This window comes from Solanum dulcamara, chromosome 9, assembly GCF_947179165.1.
Source record: "Solanum dulcamara chromosome 9, daSolDulc1.2, whole genome shotgun sequence".
NCBI classification, from domain to species: Eukaryota; Viridiplantae; Streptophyta; class Magnoliopsida; order Solanales; family Solanaceae; genus Solanum; species Solanum dulcamara.
In genome coordinates this window covers 29,021,566-29,038,329 of record NC_077245.1, presented here as the reverse complement: position 1 = coordinate 29,038,329, position 16,764 = coordinate 29,021,566, and the positions used below count along the sequence as shown (strand labels likewise).

General features: G+C 36.1%; 1 pseudogene; it reads left to right on the top strand.

The window, feature by feature from the left end:
• Positions 1-9,496: 9,496 nt before the first annotated feature.
• LOC129904671 (uncharacterized) lies at positions 9,497-12,799 on the top strand (annotated as a pseudogene).
• The last annotated feature ends 3,965 nt before the right edge of the window (positions 12,800-16,764 follow it).

Genomic DNA, 16,764 nt, shown 5'->3' with positions numbered 1-16,764 from the left:
CTAGGTACTCTTTGAAGTCTGAGGATCAAGTACTTGATGTGTTCAAGAATTTTCAGGCCTTGATTAAGAGACAGATATGAAAGAAATTTAAATGCATCCACTCAGCTAATGATGGTGAATATATTGATCTTTTTCATAAATATTGCAAAGAGCAGGGTATTCAACATTAGAAAACTCTTCCAAAGACTCCTCAATTAAATGGTTTAGCAGAGAGGATGAACAAAACTCTATTAAAGAGGGTTAGATATTTGCTCTTAGATGCTAAGCTACCAGATTCTTTTGGGCAGAAGCACTTAATATTGTTTCCTATGTTATCAATTTACTCACTATTGCTTTGAATGGTGATCTCCTTGACAGAGTTTGGTCTGGTAATAATGTTTCTTATGATCATCTTAAAGTATTTGGGTGCAAAACCTTTGTACATGTTCCTAAGGATGAGAAGTCAAAGTTAGATGTTAAAATTAGGTAGTGTATCTTTGTTTGTTATGATCAAGATGAATTTAGCTATTGTTTCCTTGATCGATCTAAGAAGAAACTTGTAAGAAGTTGTGATGTTGTGTTATTTGAAAATAGAACAATTGAATATCTTGACAAAGCTGAGAGCTTAGTTGATGTTGATCCAATTCCTTTGACTATTGCACCTGAAGTAAATCTTCAAAATGATGAAAATCAAGTTGATAATAAAGTGGTGATCATATTCAGAATTACCAGTATGATGTTGATGCTCTAGTACAAAATAATAGTTGGTCAGCAACCAACTGTAATTGATGTTCTAAAGAGTTCTCTTAGAAGATCTACTAGAGAGAAAATAACTTCATCTCGTTATTCTCCCTATGAGTATGTACTTTTGGCTAACGGGGGAGAAAGAAAGGTAGTTTGGTGCTATGGAAGATGAAATCAAGTCTCTACATGATAATCATATCTTTGATTTGGTTAAGCTACCTAAAGACAGGAGAGCTTTGAACAATATGTGGTTTTCAGGGTGAAACATTAAGATGGCAACCCAATTCCACAATACAAGGCTAGATTATTTGTGAAAGGAATTAACGAAAAAAGAGGAGTTAGTTTTGATGAGATATTCTCTCCAATTGTGAAGATGCCATCTACTCATGTGGTTTTAGGATTGGCTGCAAGTCTGGATTTAGAGATCGAGCAAATGGATGTTAAATCTATTTTTCTTAATGGTGACTTAGATGAGAAAATTTATATGGAGCAGTCAGAAGGCTTTGAATTCAAGAAAAAAGAGAATTATGTTTGCAAATTGAAGAAGAGCTTGTATGGTCTAAAACAAGCTCTCAAGCAATGGTACAGGAAGTTTGGTTCTTTTATAAGTCAGAAGGACTTCAAGAAGATTTCTTCAAACCATTATGTTTTTATGCAAAAATTCTCTTGTGGTGACTTTATCACTGTTTTCCTTTATGTTGATGATATGCTTGTCGTTGGTCAGAATGCTCTCAGGATTCAAAACTTAAAGTAAGAGTTAAATAAGTTTTTTGCTATGCATGACTTGGGACCAGCAAGACAAATTCTTGGCATCCAGATCGTCCGTGATAGAAAAGCTAAAAAGTTGTGGTTATCACAAAAGAAGTACATTCAAAAAGTATTTTGCAGGTTTAACATGGACAAAGTTAAGGTTGTCAGTACACCTTTATCTATGCACTTCAAATTAAGCATAAAGCATTGTCCTTCTAGTGATGGTGAGAAGAAAGATATGAAGAAAGTTCCTTATGCTTCAGTTGTTGGTATTTTGATGTACACAATGGTGTGTACAAGACCAGATATTGCTCATATTGTTGGTGTTTTTAGCCGTGTTCTTTCTAATCTAGGAATAGAGAATTGGAATGTTGTAAAGTGGATTATGAGATATCTTTGTGGCACTTCTAGTCTGAGTTTGTGTTTTGGAATAGGAAAGCCTATTCTTTGTGGTTATACTGATTCAGACATGGCCGGTGATATTGATACTCATAAGCCTACTTTGGGATACTTAATGACTTTTGCAGGGGGAGTTATGTCTTGGCAATCTAGGTTGCAAAAATGTGTTGCTTTATCTAGTACAGAAGCTGAGCTTATTGTTGTAATTGAAGCTTGTAAAGGGTTGCTCTGGATGAAAAGATTTTTACGGGAACTTGATTGTTCTTAGAAGATGTATGCATGTTCTTTATTATGAAAATCAAAGTGCTATTCACCTTGGAAAGAATTTTACATTTCATGGTCGGTCTAAACACATTGATGTGAGATACCATTGGTTTTGAGATGTGTTGGATTCTATGTTGCTTGAACTTGAAAATGTTCATACAAATGATAATGGTTCTGACATGATGATTAAAGATTTTCCAAGAAGAAAGTTTAAAGAATGTTGTATGATCGTCGGGATGTCAGTCTACTCCACATAGTCGGGAGGATGATATTAAAGATTTTCCAAGAAGAAAGTTTAAAGAATGTTGTATGATCGTCGGGATGTCAGTCTACTCCACATAGTCGGGAGGATGAGAATTATTGGGTTTTGGTCTTTTTCCCTTCCTATGTGGATACATAAAAGCACAATTTGGACCAGCCCACTTTTTTCCATAAGCCCAATATTATGATGAATACGTAAGACTTATTTTAGGTATTATTTTTATATAATACACAAGAGAGATCAGCAGCCACACAAGACAGAAAAGTGAGAGAGTGCAGATTTTTGCACAAGCCCTAGCATCCATTTTTAAATCTCAATTCCAGCTTCGTTCCTTTTTTGATTGAGCTGATTTTTGGACAACTTGTTCCTTTCAACTTAATTTTTGATTAGGAACTGACAGAGTTTGAAGTCCCATAGTTCTATATTTTAGCTCGTGAACAGTAGCTGCAATTGGTGATTTTGCTCATTTTACTTCTCTAATTCTTTGGTGATATCTTGTAGTTGTTGTTGCTCATAGTTTGGCACTTCTTTGGTGACCATTTTGAGAACATTTTTGTAACTCTTGTTGATTATAGTAGAGCTTTGGACCCATGTTTTTTAGTATTCACAGCGAAGAGGTTTTCCACATAAATTTGGTGTCTCCTATATTGTTGCTTTGATTTTATCTTGCTACATTTATTTTGGTAATATGTTTGTTGTCCCAAATAGTGATTATGCTTGAATTATTTTGTCTCCTCTTAGTTCAAATAGAAGAGAAAGTTTAGATTTAGATTTTCTTTTGTTATTGCCCTGTCGTGGATCTTTGTTTGTTCTTGCGTTTCCCAATAATTTTGACTTTAATGTCAATTGATGGATAAATAATTTTTTCTTTTTATTTCAAGCTTAGGCTAAAACTCAACATTTCTCAACTATCATGTTTTAAAGTTGAAAACATGCCCCATGATATCGTCGATGTTGCCCAAATTACACCCTCAATTGGGATAAAATGATCGTTGTCAAAATATAGTACCTCAATAAGGTTGGGATCGAATCCCAACTTTATAATACTACTATCGGAGTTAGGGATTTTAATTAGAAAATTATCAACAGATTTATACTACTGAATTTGTAATTAATAATTAGAGACGAACTAGGATTGTAGTTCTTAGATATCCAAATTCAAAAAGACAATTTACTATCAATTCATTTACGTGTATTCACAGTGCAAAACTAATTAAGAGAATATCACCCTAATTTCTTATCGACACTTGGGTGTTGAATTAATTTTTCCATTCATCACATGTCTCAGGTTAGCTATCCTATCTCTAGCTCAAACTATTATATGGGAGCTAGTAGCTCCAAATCCTTGTTAATGATTTTATTTTCTAATCTTAACTTCTTTTGTCAAGAAGGTCAGAATACATGCGAATTCTTAATGTTTGCAACTATTAAAAAGAAATCTTTACAAAAGAATCTTACAATGATTACCTCTTCATGAGAAGATTTTGATGTAAAGAGTTTATTAACCTTATCCCTACTCTAAGTCCTATAACTCTAGTCATAACTAGATACATATAATAATAAAAGCAATTTAAACAACTAATGAATATAAATATAAAAGAAAGTAAAACTAAACCTTTGATTAATGCAACGCTTGCAAGAATATCTTGTTCGTTCCACAATAATCTTCTGTGAAAGCAGTATTAAACCCTATAACTCTAAGAATAATAAAAACTCTATTATAATGGTAATCCCTAACTTCTAGTAAAAATTTGTAACCCTAAAATGTTGTCTTAATGACATTTTTAATAATAGGATCAAAATCGTAATTCCAATTAAACTATGCTTTGATTTGGTCAGCATTGGGTCCGCCTGACAAGGGGGTCCAATGCGAGGCCCATTGTGAGGCAGAGAAGGCTGCACCATAGACTTCATCATCTCATTTTTCTAATTTCTTCTCTATGCATCGCAAGTTCATCGCATGACTTTTTGTTTTCAGAATCTCAGTTCTCAGCAGGTGCGACGTGACTCGTGAGGGCTATTACGTTTGTTGTAAGCAACCATGTGTATAAGGTATACTACAAGAAATTTGATGATTAGCTAGGTATTTTAGAAGTTATGATATCTGAAATGCAAGATGAGAAATCACACAATTTATTTTACTTACATCCTGATGCCAAAAGATAGATCTGAATAAAAATCATCTTACTCGAAATATTGTCTTTCTCTTCTTTCGAGTCTCTTGTCCCGTGAAAATAATTTTGAAGTACCAATTTCATTCGAGACATTTGATTGGATTATGAGAATTAGAAAGTGATTGTGTTTTTTCTATTTTAAAGGACAAGGTTCTTAAGCAATAGGGCTTGATCAAGAAGTAGTTTGAAGGCGTGAAATGGAAGTTTTTGCTTTTTGATCATATGTATATGCATACAATGAAATTTTTTGTTGTTATCAAGTGTATATAATAGATACATGATAACTGAAGCACTAGTTTATGTAGTTGAATTTCCAGTACAGGAAGTATTTATAATAATTGACTCAGAAATGCTTTTGTTCTAATTTTATGAAATACTATTAGATGTTTTTAATAGCTATATATTAATTTTAGAAAATTTGATTTAAAACTCTAAATATTGTTCTTTAGTAACAAGATGAATGACACCTTTTGAAATGACATAAAAGTTGTCACTGATAGTTAGTGGATTTTGCGGTGGAAGAAGTCCTTACCAATTAATTATGTGTAGCAACTACATAAAGTTGCCACACATAGATGGTTGATTTTGTGGCAGAAGAAAACGCCACTATTGATTATGTAGCAGCGACATAAAAGTTGATCCTAATAGTTTATACTTTTTTGCAGTGATAGGAGACACTACTAATATCAATATTTAGTTGTGACATTAAAGTTGTCACAGTTAGTTTATAAGTTTTTGTGGCAACAATGTCACCACTAAAGGATCAATATTTAGTAGCAACGTTAAAGTTGCCACAGTTAGTTTATAAGTTTTTGTGGAAACTATATCACCATGAAAGGTCTCACCACTAAAGGATCAATATTTAGTAGCAACGTTAAAGTTGCCACAGTTAGTTTATAAGTTTTTGTGGCAACATGTCGCCACGAAAGGTCTTATTTTAGTAGCGACTTTGCAAATATTTGTGCAGTAAATTATTAGTTTTTGTGGCATATTTGTTAATAAATTGTGATGAATTATGTCGCCAAAAATAACTTTTTAGAGTGACGACATTCTTTTGTCATCACAAATAACCTTTAGTTATAGAACTACTACCAACGGAGCAATTGTCGATGCTAGACTTTTAGCGGCGACTTTTGGGCCTTTTGTAGCGACATATGTCGCCACAATAAACCGTATATCTTGTAGTGGTAATTTTCTCTAATACAAATATGATGTTGGTGGTGGTGTACAAAGCTGAAAAAATGGTTTGCTGCACTATTATTACGAGAGAAACTCATGATAGGACATACTTCCCATTCAATGGGTCACAAATTTTTATTAATCTTATTTGTGAGCTTCAAATACAAGACGATTAGCTAAAGAAACAAGAACCAGCTTGTTATGAAATAATGACTATAAAATAAATACACTAGAGACAAGTAGAGAGAGGATGACATATAATTATATTTTGAACTAACATATTATTAAGTTGATATACAAATGAGTGAGAACAACTGTAATTGAATCGGGAACGAAAAGACTTCACTTCAACTCAATAAATGATGACTACTTCATAAGTGTTAAGGCAAAGTATATCACCGAAAGGAAAGGTGATAGGGGAGCCTAGCCATTTCACTCTACCTGAGTAATAAAGTGGAAACCCCCCAAATGAAAAACGTCTATTAAAGCCCATGAGATAAGATTTGCAGATGCGATCATGAATCGAACCAGATTGAAACATTCAACTGTTGACGAACAAAGCTGGAACGTCGACCGCAAACGAAAGATGGCCAGGCCCTGGTTCCCAGGGTTAGGGTATTCCCTAATTATGAGCCTACTCAGATCAAAACTAAATTAGTTGATTCTCTTTGGCCGGTCGTCTTGTTGCAACCTTCGCATAGGGCTTTGTTCACCTTTGGATACAAACACTATTCTGTTCTCAACGGAAACCCATCTAAGAGATTGAACGGCAATAATATAAGTCAACGTTCAATCTAAGACAACGCTGAGCGCTGATAGCTTGTAGTGAACAGCCCCATTATAAAACCAGCCAAAAACAGTCTTTGGTACTTAAGTAGTTAAGGTTTGGAACCCTTGCAACTAGCTTCCAAAGCTCCTTTCTTCAGCTGGTGCGCAGGAGCGCACTTTCATTTTCCCCTTAACCTTAACAAGGGGCTTATAGGGATTTCCCGCTAGCAATCTTCTCTTCCTATCACTTTACTTCATTCTAGAATTCTGATCTCACCGGGCCGGGCGAAAGGGAAGGAAGAGATGGGTGGTCCGGGAACAACAATGAGAGAGGGCTCGTAGCCCCCCTCTCTCTCTTCCCCGTGCCTATTTATTCCCCTGAGATGTAGAACTCTTAGGTGGGGTGGGCCATTCCATTAAATCTTTGAGAAGGGGGCCAATCTCGTATTTGATGGTCGGCGTGGCGATAGGCTTCGTTTCTACAAATGCCTTCCCATTCATTGAAAGACTGAGTGAGAACGGTAAGGGGCTCACAAACAAAGAATGTCGTTGTGTGGGGATGCGATTCTCCAAGCTAGGGCAAAGAAACTCGTCCGACCCTACCGGATTAGGAATGTGAAGGCCTCTCCTTCGAAAGGAGACCGGGGAAAGAAAGAGCTATGCTATTGACCGGATCCTTTTTTTCTCATTTTGTTTGAAGCCGGCCAAATAGAGAATGAAATGCATAAAAAAAATAGGGGAAGGAAGTCAGAGACTCCCTTTCTTTTGGTTTAAGGGTTGCTCGCCCTACGAAAGTACCAAAGGCTTTCGAGGCTTACATCTCCCTATTACAGGACCTAAAAAAAGGCTTTCCCTACTTTATTGCTCTAGCTCTTGACTCATATGGCACTGAAATTGGATGGGTTCAAGCTTAGGTCTGGTTATGGAAACTCTTTAAGCTAGCTTGAATTCACTTTCACTTTAGGAAAGAATTTCTTTCTCCTCAAAATAGGTGTTCGCTCCGTAGCACGAACAGGTCGAGATGCGACATTGATCACATCGGGTGGGACCATTATCCCAGAGCAGAGCTTGAAGCAAGGGTCAGAACTTTAGGTGGACTGAGTGAAGACTCTACTTTTTCTATACTCTCTTTGTTTGCTCCTCCTGGTCCCCGTCGCGGCCTTAGATTCATTGGTGATTCCGTGGGACAACTATGGTATAGATTCCTTGCCATCAGAAAGAAATCCAGAGTCCCTATCGCCCGCCCAATTCAACCTCTCGAGATTGGTTCTTCCACAGTTTTCGAATTCTCTTTAGAGATTAAGCAAGTGTCATCAGTCTAGGATGCGGCGTTCGGGTGATGTCTACCAGAATCAACTCATAGCCTAGTTGAGGATGAACTGAATTGACTTCTATTTATTGAAAAAACGTTATTGGCAAAAAGATAAGCTCATGACGCATCATACAAAATGTGTTATCCATGATTCATCGTAGCACCTTAAGATGCCTGCTTGATTAAGTTTCTTGCAAACTATCTGCTTGATTAAGTTACTTGCAACAGTCTGTTTGATTAAGCTTCTTGGAAGCTCCTTGCTTGAGTTGTTTGTAAACTACCTTATTGAACTACTTGCAAATTGCATGTTCAAGATTCTTTTAAATTTCATGCTTATGTATGAAATTGTGTATTCAAATGTACATCCCTGTGTATTTATAACTTGATCTCATTTATTTAACTTTTGTTTTTAAATCAGTTGGTTCAAAGTAATGATGTCTTTTTAATTATGTATTTTATTTTGTAATTAATGGGGTATAAAAACAAGATATGAGTCGCCTAGAAATGGGGTGCCATAAATGGACGTAGGAATGTCAATGGGATGAGGTGGGGTTAGGGGGGACTGGATTTTAATATATGCGGTGCAGGACGGATTTTATGCTAAAGGCATAAAACGGTATGAGTGTGACGGTGAACCCTGGTTGGAAGCCAATGTATACTTTAGAATAAAATTCACATGGAACCTACTACAAGAAGGGACATGAGAAGATACAGAATTTTCCTAAGTTACTGAAAGGAACATAAAAAAAGCACTGAATTCCAAGTTACTGGAAGGGAATATGATAAAAGCACTACTACAACAGGAAGGATAAAGGGTGGATGAGAACCGATGTTCATTTTTTGGGGCAAGGCGGGGTCGAAATTATTTTCTAAGACATTAATGTGGAGCGGGGCAGGACTGATTGCAGGTGTATGCAAATTTATGCGGGGTCAAACAAAATAATAGCTAAAATTTGTTATAGTTAGTATAGAGTATTCTATTATATATAATGGAGACACTGCCTACTTATATAATAACTAGGTATTGTATATAACATTTGTAAATTAATTAACTTAATTTACTTGTGCTATTCACATGAAAATATGGAATAAATTCAATAACTAAAAGTTATCCTTAATTTTAGGCATAATACATAAATATGTCATTTACCATGACCTCATTTCATATTTATGTCCTTCAATTTTAGGTATGCACAAGTAGACACTTAAATTTGTATAAAATTAAATAAGTATATACACATGTTCTACATGGCACAATACACGTAAGACGCCAAATATGACACAAATTGCTATGTAGGATGTCATGTAGGACGAATGTATCTATTTGTTCAAGTTTTGAATAGTTAAAGTGTCTACTTGTGCACTAGTAAAGCTAAAGGTTATAATTATTAGTTAAAGTCAAGTTAAAAATCATATTTATATATTATGTCTTAATCTATTTTGAAAGTAAAGTAAATTATCCGGAGCAGAGTGAAGTTGAGTTTATGAGAAACGAAACAAGGAGGATGTGATTGAAACCTTTGTAGGTTAAGGCTTAACCCGCCCCGCTCCATCCTCATCCACGGACGGCCAAGATCTAGGACTACCTTTCCTTTTGTAAAAAAGACAAATCCACAAACCGTTACAGAAACCAAACATTTTTTTTATCTGCAAAAAATCGTCAAGATGAAAAAAAGGCAAATATCCAGAAATAATCTTGATCCATTCTTTAAATAAAATTTCACTTGTCTCTGCTGTAAATTAGATAAAGTCGAAATTCCCCATCTCTGTATGCAGTGATCATTTGTTATATTTCTCTTAATGTTGAGATTGCCTGTTTCTTGATATAAAGATTAATATTTCATATTTCTCTTAATGTTGAGATTGCCTGTTCCTCAAATTAAAGCTTTGACATTTGACATTTTTGGTAATTAATTTTGGATCTGATTCTTATTTTATAGTACTTCTCAATTTCAAATTGTATACTGTTGGCATGGGATGAATTTAAATGGGGAACATGGTCAATTCTTATGAGACTGAGACATAGTTGTTGTTATTATATTTGATGAACAACAAAGGGGATTATGACTGTGATCATAGATGAAGTTTGAATTGTTGGTTGCAGATTAAATAGGAAGAGTTAATCGGATTATGACTGTGATCATAGATGAAGTTTGAATTGTTGGTTGCAAACTAAATAGGAAGAGTTAATCCTTTTCAATCATTCATTTATGTGCCATGTGATAAATGATTCTTCTGTTATCGCAGAAAACGTGTAGTTACTTTTCCAGTTAGATGGCTGAAAGTTATATGTCTCAGCTTGATGTTGCTTCTTTGAAAGAAGCACTATGTTCTCAACAACAGCTTCTACAGAAACTTTACAATGAGTTGGATGAGGAAAGAGAAGCCTCTTCCAGTGCTGCTAGTGAAGCGCTATCTATGATTGTGCGTCTCCAAGGAGAAAAAGCTGCAGTAAAAATGGAAGCCGAGCAGTACAAGAGATTGGCTGAGGAGAAAATGTATCATGCTGAGGAATCATTGGACGTTTTCGAGGATCTTTTCTATCAAAAGGAGATGGAGATAGCTGCATTGGAGTATCAGGTGCAAGCTAGGTATAAGCTATTGAGCACGGGCTGTGTAGATCCCGGGGTCGGTGAATTTAAATATCCTGATTTAATTTGTTGCAAAGAAATGAGACTTTAGCAGGAGAAATGAATCTCCAAGCCCTTGGAAGGCGTAACTCCGCCCCTCCTTTTCCTCTTAAATTACCAAAGAAGGGTGCTATGGAAATAGATGATTCAAGTTCAGAAAGAGATTCAAATTTGAAAACAGTGGAGGAATACACAGGGCAACAGATGAATGAGCAGCAGTCGGATACAGAAAAGAAGACTGATATTTCTAGGACTGAAAGTATCAATTCGTGTTGGCAGCAGATTAGGAAATTGGATGATCGAGTGAAAGAGATTACAGGAATCAGCTACGCAAACTTGAGGAGTGAAACAAGGTCTCCTCCACCACTTTCTCAAAGAAGCATTAAGATAAGCAAATCGGAAAATGAAATGTACCAGCCTAAGCTTCACGTGAGCAAATCAGAAAATGACACGCCTGCTGATTCCGGTTGTTCTCCGAATGTTCTTGATGTCTTTGAAGTGCCTCGAGCAGATAAGGATATTATTGACATTGGATTGCCTCCTAAACATGATCGCAAGATGGTTTTGCATAATAATGAAAGGCCCGAGAGACCAGATTCTGCCCAACAAGAGGCTGTAAAATCATTGGTTAGAGATGAAGCTGATTTGCTAAAGTACTTTGTATCTGCACAGCGAGAGAACAAGTTACGAAGAGCAAGTGAAGCTGCTGCTATTGCCTGCCATTTGGCAATATCTCATCCTACAACCAGCATTTCTGAGACTAGTGAGTTTCATTTGCTCAATTGAACATCTGTGATAGGTGAAGTTTGAAGAGAAGCGACAAGACAAGAAATGGCTCAAGAAGAACTGAAGCTGTTACATGACATAAAGGAGAAGCTACATTTGATGCACTCTGAAATCCAAAGTTTGAAAACCGACAAACTCCCTCCAAGTGATGAACCATCCTTACTTCCTCTATCTGAGGTACATTTCATCTAAGCTCCACCCTTTCTTCTGATGATAATTACTCGTTTCCGGCCTCATTACATGTGAAAACGTAAATAACATGCTTACTATATTTTGAACAGGCAATGATACCCTTTTGGCTCTAATCAGACTATTAAAAGCTCGAGTGCCAACAAGTCATCAGGAAAAGCTTCTGCTCTTTTACATAATCAAGATGCTGCAATTTGTTGAAGTTAGTGGTTTTCTGTGATGTTTGAATAGTGTAACAGTAGTTTTGGATTTATTGTGCAGTTGCGGTGGGATTGATTTTGTAAATTGATAACATAGTATGTACAGTAATGTATAGCCTGCGTCTCAGTCAACTTAGTTGCATCAACAGAGAAGTATTTTTCACATTTGTTATCCTGTTTTCAGTTTTAACATTTTGACATCAGGTTCTTATTTTTTTATAGTTGATATTCTAATATTGAGTGTTGGCATTAAAAGGAACTGACTAGTATTTGTGGATTTATATAGTCGGCCCCAACTACTGTAGAATTAAGGTGTTATTGTTGTTGTTTTAGTAATTGAGATACTGATTTGATATGTTAATCGAAAAGTTGTTCTGAAATTTATTGGCAGTACTAGTCTGTCATACAACTTTTTAAGATTCACATGTGTTGCCTTTACGTGTCAAGTTGTTTCCATCCTCCCTCCAAACCCGGGGCGTTGATTCTTCAGGTCTACTCTTCTACAATGTTCATCATGGTTTTTGAACTTTTGGCTTTGTCTACAATCTACTTACACTGTTATTGTTTCTCCATGTTTCTTCCGCTGTGGCGCTATTACTTAATGCATCAGTCTTGACACTTGGATCCATCTCTGTCAATAGCTGGTCAGTCTTTTTCACGATTCTCCTATCCCTCCTCGGTGATTTTTCTGATTGATAAGTTGGTGAGATTCGTCAGTGTATTCTCCATCTGTAATTTCGTTATTATATTGTGTTCTTATGACTTGACCTTATTCTTATTACCTATAATCTGATTAAACTAGATTTCTCCTCATCTGCATTTCTTGATTGAGGTAAACCGTATTAGATTTTGGTTATTTTGTAAATGGATTAGTATTTATTTTACAATAGTAATGATATAACGTTGAGATATATAACAGATATATGTTGCATGGTTACAGGGACAAATTGCATGGAATTGAGGGAAAATTTAGAGAAGCAGTGCAAACCCTGGTCCTAACATACAAAGAGAAGTGTGTGAAGGGGGACAATCAAAGAACATGAAGTGGCCTCTTTTGTTTCTATTCACATGGAGAGTTAAAATTGATATTTTGCTACCGGATCACCACCATTTTGTCGTTGAGGTACCATGATAATCGTGTGTTAAAATTGTTCGTTTTTTTAATTTTTGAGACTTACTTTTGTCTCCCTTGATTTTATCGAACAATTGAGCATTGGGTATGTTATTTCAAGTTTTGATAAATTAACAAACTATGGGACCTGATACACCGATCTGGTCCCATGAGTGAATTGAGTTTCAGACAGACTGGGGACCAACTGTAAAGCTGCCACCCTCTGCTGTGGTAGGCAGCATACCTAACAGCCAACCAGATGAAACCTAGGATGAGTATCTTTAACGTTAATACTCAAACCTTGGACAACAAAGATTGGCACTACTAAAAAACTGCCAATAAGCGACGCAAAAAAGCGACGGACTGCTTCGCTTTTTTTGTCAAAATCGACGGAAAAGCGACGCAGTCACTGCCGTCGCTTTTTTGCTCGACGCTTTTGAAGGAGCGACGGATAGGGTTGTAAAAAGCGACGGACTGCGTCGCTCCTAATTTTTTTAATTAAAAAAATATAAAAAAAATACGACGGACTCCATCTTTTTATTTTTTTAAAAAAAGAAATTATTTAATCTAAAGCGACGGACATTTAGTCTCCGTCCGCCGCTTTGTTTATCTGAAATTTTTCCAGAAAAGCGACGGACAGTCCTTTTGTCCGTCGCTTTTTTGGAAAAAAAATTAAAAAAACAAAAAAGCGACGGACTAAAGGACCCTGTCCGTCACTTTTCTGGAAAATATTTTTAAAAAAATAACCAGAAAAGCGACGGACTAAAGGACCCTGTCCGTCGCTTTTTCTGCAACAATTTTGACAGCAGAAATCTGCAGTTTCTGCTGCCCACCTACAATCAAAATTTAATTCAATTGTATTCAATTCATCCCATTCAAATACAAATAACAACAAACAAAATTCGCAAAATACATAATAACAAACATAATTAAACATTTAAAATGAATAAAATCATAATTTAGAACGATTTAAAGTGTTTCAAAGTTAATAAAAAATATTCAAAATGTTCATAAACAAACATAGGGAACCCTAAGGACTATTTGCTATATATTCATCCCTATCGTCGGAATCATCCGGAGTGGACGCTCTTGAATAACGGGCGGAGGCTGACAGGCGAGGTTGAGTACTTGTTCTTTAATTTGCTCAACTTGTTCATTTATACTTTTTTGATCTTCGATCCTTCTTTTCTCTGATTCTGCCAATGCGCTTGTAAGTTCTGCAATTTGCTGAGACATTGCAGCTATCTGAACCCCATCAATGGCCTTGGCTTGACGCGATGATCCAATACCTTCTAAACCTGATTGGAGTCGTCGTACATTATTTCTAGAGTTCATTCCATATATTCGGCCCTTGTGGCTGCTTCCAACCACTTTTTCTGTCTAAATTTGAGTGGACTGTTCAGGCGTTAGCTGAACCGAATCTCCCATCTCACGTACGTGCCGCTCATAATCTTGCTGCATATTAGAAAATAAAAGTTATAATCAAACTATATATATATTAAAAATAAAACATAGAAATAAAAAACATAATAATATATCTTGAATAACTTACATAGGCTCGTTCGGCCCTTTCCTCCACCCACTCATCCGAATCCGACTCATTAGTCTTTTTCTTCACATGAGTCTTTTTAAAGACTTCATGGCGATAGGGAGTGCGTCCCAATTCTTTTTCCTATAAATAAAAATACAATTAATGAAATAATATTTTGTGAAATAATTTATTTCAGAAAATGAATTTAAACTTAAAATTTAGAAATCTTACCATCTCCTTCTGAATCGTACCAACACTCTTTGCACCTCCGGTGTGCAACGAGCCACCCTTTAGGCTGGCTTTTGCTTTTTGACCTTGATCGGACAAGGCCTTGAATTCTTCGGTATCCCAATACCGACATAATTCTTCAAATATATGAGGTAGCATCTAACTCGAAGGTGCCCGATCATCCCTAGCTTTCTTTAGCCAGCTAGGCAGTCTGGCGCTCGCTTTTCTTTCAAAAGTGGTCGCAATGACCATATTGTACCTTGGCTCCCAGGTACATAAAGTCTAAAAAAAATGAATAACGTGAAATAATTAGTTAAGTAAAATATAGTAAAAATATTAAACATAACTTAAAAAACTAGAATTAAACATATATATACCTTGAATTCATTAAACATTGCCTGGCGAATATTGTTTGGAATCTCCCGCCAAGAGTGATAGGGCTCAGTATATAGCCTACTAACACTCTCCTGAAGAGCCCTAGCAGCATCCTTTGAAGGATGCCACCTGCAAGACACATAATAAACATGTAATTATATCATCACTAAGTTATTAATCTAGAAATAATAAATGAATAAATAAAACATTAAACTTACGAGGATCCATCAAGCTCAATCATGACTCTCCCAAGTCTGTCCCTCTTCCCAGGAGCTAACCCAGACATATCATGTAATGCCTCTATTCTAGCAGTAGAAGAAGGTGTAGGTGATGCTGTGGGAGTGTCAGTCTCAATACTACAATTTCTAAGTCTTAGATTAGATATGTGAGGAGACTGAGATCCGGGAGATGGAGTAGAAGAAGATGATACTCTCGGGGGTCGAGCAATAACATCTGTGGGTAGTTGGTAGGTCTTATCATATGAAGTATATCTGACTTGTGAAGAAGAAGAAGCGTCGCGTGGTAGGCGGAACTGACTATGGTAAACTAAAGGATCCATAGTCCCAAAAGGCACAACATGAATATGTGTACTAGGACTAGCTCGGTGGTGCTGCATCTCCGGCGCTGAAGAAATATGTCCTGGGATATCTTCAGGATCAACAGGTCTCCTAAACTTCTTTTTACTTCTACCAGAATGGCTAATACCAAGATGATCCCGGGATCTATCACCATCACCAGATGACATCTGCATATAAAGTAACAATACAATATATAAAAACCACATAGTTGATTAAAATTAGGGTTAGAGAAATAAATAACTTACATACTAGTGATAATCTACCACTCTATTCCTCCTCACTTGTTTCATTTTCGTCATCTTTCCATTCGTCATCCTCAGATGTTTCATATTCATTGCCAATCCATTCCTCCCCCTCAAATGATTCATATTCCTCGTTTACTTCTTCCTCAACATTTGGCATTATAAGTTCATCATCGGAAACCTCTTCTACTATGTATTGAGGATGTTCTAGTGTGGTTTCCAACTCAACATCAACTTGTCGTTGAACAAGTGCAACATCATTTTGGTACGCCACATCTAATACATTCTCAATTTCAATTCTTCCCATAGGCTTTGTCTTAATAACAATCCACCAATCAGCCTTATCTTTACGCAATGGATATGGAGCGCAATAGACTTTCTTAGCATTTTGGGCAATGATGAAAGGATCATAACTTCCGTATTGTCTGGTGTGCCTAACTTCAATTATATTATGTTGTTGGTCCACCCTTGTGCCTCTGTGTGATGGGTCAAACCACTTACATCGAAACAATACTATTTTTTTAGGCCAACCTGAATATGTTACTTCAATAATCTCCTGAATGACACCATAATATTCTACAATTTGGCCATTACCATCGACATCACCTTGAATGCACACACCACTATTATTGGTTTTCTTGTGCATAGAAACTTCTTCAGTTTGAAACTTAAAATCATTCACACAATATTTATTCATTGTATGAATATGAGATGCAGGCCCGAGTGCGATCTCTCTCACAAATGGCGAATGTTCGACACTTGAGTATTCATCATAAACCTACAAATTGATTTTAAAATAATACAGTTTACTATAAGGTTAAAACATTATACCTATTGATTCAATATAAGCTTTTACACTTACATAATCCTTTAACCATTTGGAAAACCTCGTATATATGGCTTCATTGCTCTATGTGCTTACGAACGTGCTGATAGTTAGTAATCAGTTATTAATATGTAATTTGATAATTTAATTTCACACTTACTTAAGAAATGACTGAATTTCTGGACAGTTAAGCAATACATGGGTCACAGCTGATTGTCTTTCCATGTTAGTGAAGCT